At 35.4% G+C, this 10748-nt stretch overlaps 1 long non-coding RNA gene across 1 annotated transcript in view; it reads right to left on the reverse strand.

Moving 5' to 3' along the window:
- Positions 1-6799: 6799 nt before the first annotated feature.
- LOC107684533 (uncharacterized) overlaps positions 6800-10748 on the reverse strand; it is a 5649-nt gene continuing 1700 nt past the window's right edge. The window contains exons 2-3 of the long non-coding RNA XR_001633867.1: positions 8835-9000; positions 6800-7214 (exon numbers count right to left, since the gene is read on the reverse strand). This is a non-coding gene — a long non-coding RNA (uncharacterized LOC107684533). The remainder of the gene's footprint in view (positions 7215-8834; positions 9001-10748) is intronic.

Consider the following 10748-nt stretch of genomic DNA (forward strand, 5'->3'; position numbering starts at 1 on the left):
CATAAAAATACTATACATATTTATATATTTTGCTATTGTATTATGGAGTGACACTTTCATAAACTTTTCTATACCCCTCTGATTATATAATGGTAAATATTACAATATCATAGCACAACAACAGTGATCAGCAATAATGATAAGCCTAATACTCACAATAAAAATAAATATAGATCCTAACACAGTCTTGGAGGTAAGAAGTGGATTATCCTTCACCTGACATGTTTGTCTTTTCATCCTGAAATGCGAGGCAAATGTTGGATCACAATAATTAGGAACCACAGTTTGCACAAATCCCTTCACTCTATTGGGATGTTCTCTTTTATTCTGGACGGCAAGGGCAGTGACTGTAACATCGAGCGTATTTTACATTATTAAACATGTATTTATACAGATTTCATCAGGCTCCGAAAATTCTTCAAAAAGAACACAAAGAAAGGCCTTCTCAGCTGCCATAGTTGCAACTCTTGCGTCATCAGAACAGGGTGTTTAACGCACCACCGTTTCCATTTAAAAAACGTTTTGTCGGGGCTGAACGCAGCCCTGATTTTTGCAAGTCTATTTGATGAACTGGAATGTTCTTCACAAGGCTTTGTGAAGAAAAAAATAAGAATTTACACACATATTTTACACACTGTAAACACCGTAAACAATCACTATACATAAAAATTACAATTTCTCAGAAATATATACATGAGAATAATATAACATTTTATGATTTTATTTCTTCCACAAAATGTTTCAACAAAACTTTTTTTTTTTCAAAAACTTGCATTGAAAGTGAATTGTGACTAGTTGCTGTCAAGGTACAAAAAGGACAAAAAGTGCTCCAGATGACAGATGGTCCAGAGTGCTATATTCCGAACCATATGGCAATATATATTAAATATACAGTGGGTACGGAAAGTATTCAGACCCCCTTCAATTTTTCACTCTTTGTTATATTGCAGCCATTTGATGGCTGCAATATAACAAAGAGTGAAAAATTGAAGGAGGTCTGAATACTTTCCGTACCCACTGTATATTGTAAGCAGTGAATTCAATGAAATGTATTTTTGAAATTGAAAATATATTTAGCTTCAACCTTCATAAACCAAAATATGTTCACAATGTTTTTTCAGAGATATACAAAAAATGGCCATATATGTATGTAAATATAAATATTTACATATAAATGTAAATATACTTTTTTTTTTTTGACTTATCGGGAGTCCTCTAAAGACATTCAATAACTTACAATACAATAAAACTGGTGTATATTCATATCTGGCACATCATGTTTAGTTACGAGTCACACAAGAAGCATTATGTACAATGACCTTTTCAAATGATGACATAACAGCTTGTCAATATCAGCTTAAAATGTGTTATTTTCCTCATACAAAGCTATCATATTGCTTCAGAAGACTTGAAAGTTATATGGAAAACTTTTATGACTTTTGTTTTTTGAGTTTGACAGCCCCAGGTCATCATTCACTTTCATTATATGCAAATTATATGTGTCAACATTGTCGATACAGGTTTGGAACAACATTTTACATGCAGAATTATTAGTGTTTGAGTGTAATATCCCTTTAAGTTTGCCGTATACCATTTCTTTTTTACAAAACTCTTTCATGCTACTATAGTTTGTATATAATTCACTCTTCTAGCTGAACTCTGTATGAGTTATTCTACTATGGGCTGAGTATTCAATAACTAATTTCAGCTTTGTGGAATAGTTGTGAGTGGCCTGCCAGTGACCCTTTGCTCTTGAGGTGAGGTCAGGCTCTCCTGTAGGCCTCCCAGCTGTCTCTCTCCCTACACCCACACGTCCCTCTCTGCTTGCCCTCTGATTTCTCTCTCTCCCTCTTCACTCCCCCAGTTTTTCCTCTCCCAGAAGTGTTGACAGCTCCAAACAAAACAGGGCCTGTGAGCTGACAGACACATTCTGCCTCTGAAAGGAGAGCATTTAACACGCCTCACACCCTGCACTGCCCACCACACACACACACACACACACACACACACTTAGCCAGTAGAAACAAAACTTAGGACCATGTGATATTTCAGTTTTTCTTTTTTAATAAATCTGCAAAAATGTCAACGATTCTGTGTTTTTCTGTCAATATGGGGTGCTGTGTGTACATTAATGAGGAAAAAAAATTAACTTAAATGATTTTAGCAAATGGCTGCAATATAACAAAGAGTGAAAAATTTAAGGAGGTCTGAATACTTTCCGTACCCACTGTATATTGTAAGCAGTGAATTCAATGAAATTTATTTTTGAAATTGAAAATATATTTAGCTTCAACCTTCATAAACCAAAATATGTTCACAATGTTTTTTCAGAGATATACAAAAAATGGCCATATATGTATGTAAATATAAATATTTACATATAAATGTAAATATACTTTTTTTTTTTTGACTTATCGGGAGTCCTCTAAAGACATTCAATAACTTACAATACAATAAAACTGGTGTATATTCATATCTGGCACATCATGTTTAGTTACGAGTCACACAAGAAGCATTATGTACAATGACCTTTTCAAATGATGACATAACAGCTTGTCAATATCAGCTTAAAATGTGTTATTTTCCTCATACAAAGCTATCATATTGCTTCAGAAGACTTGAAAGTTATATGGAAAACTTTTATGACTTTTGTTTTTTGAGTTTGACAGCCCCAGGTCATCATTCACTTTCATTATATGCAAATTATATGTGTCAACATTGTCGATACAGGTTTGGAACAACATTTTACATGCAGAATTATTAGTGTTTGAGTGTAATATCCCTTTAAGTTTGCCGTATACCATTTCTTTTTTACAAAACTCTTTCATGCTACTATAGTTTGTATATAATTCACTCTTCTAGCTGAACTCTGTATGAGTTATTCTACTATGGGCTGAGTATTCAATAACTAATTTCAGCTTTGTGGAATAGTTGTGAGTGGCCTGCCAGTGACCCTTTGCTCTTGAGGTGAGGTCAGGCTCTCCTGTAGGCCTCCCAGCTGTCTCTCTCCCTACACCCACACGTCCCTCTCTGCTTGCCCTCTGATTTCTCTCTCTCCCTCTTCACTCCCCCAGTTTTTCCTCTCCCAGAAGTGTTGACAGCTCCAAACAAAACAGGGCCTGTGAGCTGACAGACACATTCTGCCTCTGAAAGGAGAGCATTTAACACGCCTCACACCCTGCACTGCCCACCACACACACACACACACACACACACTTAGCCAGTCGAAACAAAACGCCACCACAGAGAAAAGAGAGGATCGGCCAGAGTTTGGGGGGGATTTGCACCTTGAAGAAGAGAAAAGAGTTGAGAAAGGGAGGAAAAATATTTTTTTCAGGTTCAAAGGCGGTCTATTCTCCCGCCTGCACCCTGTCACTCATCCTGAGCGGGTTAGCCTGGAGGATAGCGCTCCTTTTTCATTGGTGTCATACATCCATCTGTCAGGTTGATGTGCACTCCAATGGGTTTGGTGGAGAGCTGCGGAAACTTCCTGTCAGGGCCTGCCGTGAGATCAACACCTGTTGGAGTGAGACAGAGGGGTCACTGAGTCCCCACTGGAGTGTCGCTTTCCAGCCCGCACACTGAAATCACACATACACAAACACACACTCGAGAAACACAAACAAATAATACTATCTGATTCCTCAAAACTCGAAAATGTTTCTAAAATGCTAGCTTAGTCTGATGGCCACTGGCGTTAAAAGCCAAAAATATAAATATACAAAAGTATAAAACCTCAGTTACTGTATGTTAGGCTTTTTGATATATGCAGATTTGGCATTGTGCAGTCTAAAAAACAAACAAACAAAAAAAAAACGCTTTTTAATCTATACTATTTAATACTATACTATTTTTAAAAAATGTTTATTTTATATGGGTTTGATCCAAAAATTAAATGGAAAAAAATAATAATATTGATATTGACATTGCACATGACATTGATAACATTACACATAACATTGATAAAAAACAATATTACACATACATATATATATATATATATATATTAACATCCAATAAATAGTTTTGAAATATTCAAATGAGTAAATTGTTTGGCTTTCAAATGAGTGTTTGGCTTATAATGGCGTTTCATAATATATATATATATATATATGAAACACCAATATATTATCTTGGTCATCATCAACATTATATTGGTCTATAACTAGTATTAACGATTTAAAGATTGGTCAAGCTTTCAAAAACAATATTATTGTGCAAAAATGCATTCTTTTTTTGTAAAATATTGTCGTTTTAATTTTTTTTAAATCAGACTTTAAAGTATGTACTTCACGATGATACAGAATACTGCTCTTTACTCATGACTTTGTTTTCACCACAGATTATCACAGCGAGCCCTTACTTAAACGTAAACTCTCATGCCTCAGTGTTTTTCCCGGTTGAATGCAGCCAGCAATCCTAGCCATATACGTTGTCATGAAGCTGGATGCCAGAGGTGCCGTGATGCTAAATGAACTGACCACAGTCCTGCTATCAGGTACATTCTCATGGAGACCATTAGTGCTGCTGTCCCCTGAGGCAGGCCTTTGAATAATGCATGTGAGTGCTCAGGCTCTCAGTGGCCTGAGGCATATCCCCCGCTCTTGTTACCTCTCATGGCATATCCTGTCAGAGTCACAGGTCAACATGCCGCCTGCTGGACTGTGTTACACGTGGCTCAAACCACCACAGCCAGATTCTGGTTTCAAAAGCAGAGCAGAGCGACAAAAGTAATCACAGGATTTTAAAGAGTTCTTGGAGAAAACGTAATAGGTGCCAGTGGACAATGGCTGTACTTTTTTTCTCCCAAATCTTATTCTGTTCAGCATTACCTGAAAGATGTAAGGATCTGAGTTGCTTAGGAGAGAGATCTGAGAGTTGACTGAGGGTCTGGCCTGTGTCAGGACAGCAGTATCCAGGTTCCAGAGAGCCACGGATCTGCTCTGTATATATATCTTGTGTTAGCAAAGCTGAATTTTAAGCATTATTATTCCAGTCTTCAGTGTCACATGATCCTTCAGAAATCATTATAATATGCTGAATTGGAGCTCAGGAAACATTTCTTATTATTTGCAATGTTGAAAACAGTTATATTTTTGTGGAAATTGTGATAGATTTTTCTTCAGGATTCTTTGATGAATAGAAAGTTCAAAAGAAGCATTTATTTGAAATATAAATCTTTTTTAACATTATATATGTCTACTATTATTTTTGAACAAATTTAATGCATCCTTGCTGAGTAAAAGTATTACACTGTCTCTTTATTACATTGCCAACCAAATTTTACATTGGACAATACAGTGCCAAAATTGTCTATAATGCAAAGTCAACAGTAATACTTTTAACATCAAAAATGTATAATAATACAAGTAATAAATAAATAACTATTAACATAACATGAACTGAATTAGAAAAACTGATTTTGTAAATGCACAAATAACTTTATTGTGAGTATTTGGTTGAATTTTGATAATTTCATGGCCATCAATAACATTCACATCATGAAACATTGTGGTTTGTGGTTCTGATTGCAAGTGAACCCGTATCTTACCTTGAACAGTTTTGTTCATGGTTTTCAAAAATTAAGTCATGTTATGCAAACTGTCCATGTTGACATCTGCTTGCTTTAGAAAGCTCCTACCAAGTGACAGATAAATTTGGGCCGAAATACAGAGGTTGACTGGACACATGACATACACAAGAAAACATATGGGAGGCGTTAATTTGACACAATTCCAATTAATTGTTTGTGTTTACCATTGTTTCTTAGCCTTTTGCTTTCCTGATCTCTGGTAAGAAATGAACTTAATAAACTGTAACCAACACCTAAATCTTTTCATTTTAGATATAGAAACACACACACGCAGTGTTCAGTCTTAATTAGAGTGAATGAAAGGATTGTGTGTGGGCTGGAGGAGGGAAATGAGTGTAGAGCACTGCTGAAAGTGATCCCTGTCACACACAGGATGTCTGCTCACTTTCTCCTAAACATGTTATATGTCTCACACACACACGACAGGTTAAGGAACGAAGGATCAAGAGAGAGAGACATCAAAATAAAGAGAGTGAGGCAGCTGCCTCCAGGTCTGTTGTTGCGTGCAAAGCGGACTGGAATTCCCCATTCATGTATGTAAAGGCACCCGCAGTCCCTGTAATGACTCGCAATGACCATGAAGCCTTTATAAGACTTCACTATATTAACAATCTCTCATTGTTGCCATTCTGCACACATCCATGCAAGCCAAGGAGGCATTTCTACTCTCGGTGGTCAGAACAACTCTCATTCTCGCAAACATATACATACATACATACATACATATGGAGAGAATATTAAAGGGATAATTATTTACTCACCCTCATGCCATTCCAAATCTGTATGACTTTCTTCTGTGGGGTCCAATGTGGTTTGGACTGAAATATTCTTCAAAGTATCTTCTTTTGTGCTGCGAAGAAGAATCATTAGGATTATATCCTTAGAAGTTTCTGATCTGAATCAGCTCAGGGATATTTCACCCAAAAATGAAAATCATTTACTCACCCTCATACACTTTTTCTTCCGCTGGACACAAAAGATGATATTTTGAAGAATGCGGGCAATCAAACAGTTTCAGTTCCTATTGACTGCCACTGTTTGTTTGTTTTTTTTTGTTTTTTTGCCCATGCAATAGAAGTCAATGGGAACCCGAAACTGTTCAGTTACCAACATTCTTCAAAATATCTTCTTTTATGTTTCTCAAAAGAAAGAAAATCTAACAGGTTTGGAATGACACGAATGTGAGTAAATGACAGAATTGTGGGTGTACTATCCCTTTAATCAAACTACTAAAACGTAATACATTCACAAACGTTTTGGCACTGTTTTAGCACTTAGTACAAGACTGTGAAATGGAGCAAGAGGGAGAATATTATTCCAGGGTGTTTTGGCACCAGAGGACAGCTCTATGAAAGGTTACCCAGGTGGTCTTTCCTCAACTCCTCCGTCTCTCCCCCAGCAAAATGTCAGTTTCAATTCCCTGGCTCAATTCCCCAGTCCCTTACCCAAATCATCACGTGAACCTCAGATTGCTTAAATATGGGCCTGTGAATCTGATACTCTGTTGGGTTTTGAGTCTTGATGGAGGTGCTGAGAGCCGGCTGATGAGGGGGCCCAGCCGTCCGCCATATTGCCGCCCAGTATGCCGTGTCATGTTCTCTGAACAATCGCCCGTGTCCTTCTAGTTGGGTAAACAACAGAGGCTGTCAGCCGGTGTCAGGTTTGGGCTTTTCAAAGCAAAAGAATGAGAATGACAGATGACTGCTCTGAGTGTAGCCGACACTTTGCTGATAATGGTGATCTGAGTGCTGATACGGAGAGGCAGAGTGCGATGGGTGAGTGAGATATACCCGGGAAAACAAGCTAAACCCACAGTTTTGACAAACACACTGCTGGGAAAGACTGTGAGGCGCTTTCAGTGAGATTCCCCGGCTCACTTGATTCTCTGATTCATCCGTGGTGGAATTTGACGTGTTGGGGTTGAATCACATCCACAATAGTGAGTTCGCAATAAAAAGAACTGAATTCAAGGCTCTTTCAACCGCAAAAAAAATTAAATAAATATATGATAGAAGTAACTGGATAGAATGGATATAAGCCAAAGTAGGTGTGAGCCAACAGTAATAATAATATCTTAAAATAATAAAAATGAAAGATGCTTTATTCCGGTGTTAAGATTATTTTAGGTAATTTTAAGGTGGTTCACAGTGTTGATTTACAAAATCTTTTTTTTTTTTATTAAAAAAAAATCTGAATTCACTTTTAAAAACTGTAAATATTTGTTCCCCTGTTTGTCAATCAGGTTCAAATTTCAGGATGAAGTTGTAGAAATTACAGATAGTTAATACTTTTTGGGTATTCATTTTTTTTAGGCAGGGGGAGGAGTAATTATTTTGTGAATAGGAGGGAGTCTATAATAAGTAATAACAAAAATAATATTCGTTTACAAAATAAAATAAAAAATCTTTATTGCTGTGTTAAGAAAAATAAATATTTTAGTAATTTAATTTACAGGTGGTTCACATAGATTTACAATATATTAAAAAAAAAATAAAAAATACTGTTAATTAACCTTTAAAAAGCACAAATACTTGTTCTTCTATTTGTCCATCAGGTTCAAATTTCAGGAATAAATTGTAGAAATTACAGAGAAAACTTTTTGGTGGGAATTAGGTTTTGGGGGAAAAAAAAAAAAAAAAAAAAGAAATTTATATTGTGCCAAAGAGGTGAATCAATAATAAGTAATATTATCAATAATAAATAATAATATTTGTTCAAATAAGGTGAAATATGCTTTATTCCAGTGTTGCCAAAGAGGTGAATCAATAATAAGTAATATTATCAATAATAAATAATAATATTTGTTCAAATAAGGTGAAATATGCTTTATTCCAGTGTTAAGAAAGAGAAATAATTGAACTTTTTTTAATAATTACATTTAATAGATTTCTTTTTTAACATTTATTTTAGTAAAAATAATAATAATTAAAAAAAAACTTAATTTACAATGTCAGGACTAAACTATAAAAATTACAGAGAATATTCTGGTGGGGAAACAAAAAGCCAATGATAGAAAATCTGGTCAGTGTCAGCTCGGAGATGCACCGATGAAGTGATCGTATTTAATGTCAGCCGTTCAGATTCCTTGGTGTAAATCAGCTGACCCTTTCACAAACTGCTCAATGAATTAAGTTCCACAGAACATTTTCATTAAATTGAACTCAAACTAATCTGTTCAGGGTTCATGGGGTTGACAAGCCACAAAAAAACAACATGTCTGACACGGCCGGCACGAGCGTACCTGTAACCTGAGCCAAGGGATGGTGGTGTGCCAAAACTCGGCAACCCTCACGCTGAGAAAGAGTCCAGTTAGACCGGATCCCCAACCCACACATCAGCTCTCCTCACCCCTCGAGTGCTGGCTGGGCCTGCACAGTGGGGTCCCTCCATCTGGACACATTTCTACCCTGACAGGAGACATGGCTGCATTAAAGAACATATTCACATACGGCCCACTCAGGACTGTCACTGCTGGAGATGGAGAGCAGACTGGAGGACCGGACTGTGCGGAGAGAGAGAGAGAGAGAAATCTGGGATTTTGCTTGAGCACTACAGAACTCAGGGGTCACTTGAGCACTACAGAACTCTCATTCTATAGTCCATCTGTCAACCATTATGGACCCGGGCCCTCAACTGAATAACTGAGCTCCTCCTACACATGGAATGTACAGAGAGGATAGTTTTTGTTCAAAATAAAGAAAAATCTGCACATTATATGCAGAAGAAATTACCAAAGATGTATTCTGAATGAATAAATCATACTAATGTTTATATGACAATGAGCATTTTTAATATATATCATATCATTAGAGTTATAGGCTACATGTTAGTCTGATTGACACCAAATTAAAAATGTAACATAGCATGGTTTACATAACACACAGTATATGATAAAATGCATTTAAGTGCAGTGCAGAATTTTAATAATAAAAAAAAAAAAACAGTTAGGCTTAAAAAACCAACTGTGCAACAGAAAAACTTGTTTTTGAACAGCAGTCGGGTATAAATTGCACAGAATGTCAAAAGGAGTTATTAAGTTAAAGAAGTCATGAAGTAAACTTAGCAAAAGTTAAATGTGCTTTAACAAATGTAATAAAACATTTTACAAGTTATCTCGTAGAAATTAAACTTTATGAGGAACAAAACTAACGCAAATGGCGACGACGAAAGAGTTATGATTGGATTATAGCGACCTCTTGAGGCAACACTATAGAAGATAGAAGAGGCAGGAGCAGGTTTAACAAGTTTACAAAGTTCGGATTTCTGTCTTCATTTTGTCATTTTGATAGATTAAATATTAAGCAAGTAAATGAAGGTAAAATATACAAAAATGTTATAAGGAGACATTTTAGTTTGTGATACTCCAAATATTTCTTAATTTTTTTTTTTTATCTATAATGCAATTGGATGAACAACTAAACCAATCCGATTCAAACGCCTCTCTGATTGGAAGGTGGAATACTGTCAATCAATTCCAAAATGGGAGGAGCTTAGGTCCTACATCGAAACCAATGGTCAGTTACATTAAAGTGTCCTAAAGGGAAGAGCTCCGTATTATTCCCACTGTACACCTGCTTAACTACCCTATGCAAGCGAGGTTTAGATGCATTCTTCGATGAATATTACCATAATTACTAAATGTATTATTTTTAATGCATTTTGTATAAAAGCATATTTAGTCATTTAACGCAATAAAAGGCCGTAAATATTTCTGTGATATAATTTTTATTAAATAATAAAATAAAATCGTAAAAAAATAACAAAATCAAACAAATACAAACAAAATAAAAACAAATCAACATAAATAAACAAATAAATAAATGATAGAACTAGAATCCTACTACTTGTTTCACTTCTGTTTCAGTTTTTTATAACCATTTCTTACTATGTGTCAGTAAGTTGTTGTTATTTTAGCATGTGTGTTTGGCTCAGTGTTATTTTTGTAGGATTACTGAAACTAATGTAGTTTGATTTGTATTAGTTATCTATTTTAGTGTTAGTTACAGTTGTAGTAATGTTGTCATTTTATTCGTTTTTTTTATTATGTCTATATGGGTTTTTTATTAAGTTTTAGTTTTATTTCATTTGAGTTATTTCAGTACTTCAACATACAAAATGGAAATGAAATATATATATATATATATATATATATATA

The sequence above is a fragment of the Sinocyclocheilus anshuiensis genome, unplaced genomic scaffold (assembly GCF_001515605.1).
Source record: "Sinocyclocheilus anshuiensis isolate Anshui unplaced genomic scaffold, SAMN03320099.WGS_v1.1 scaffold225, whole genome shotgun sequence".
NCBI lineage: Eukaryota > Metazoa > Chordata > Actinopteri > Cypriniformes > Cyprinidae > Sinocyclocheilus > Sinocyclocheilus anshuiensis.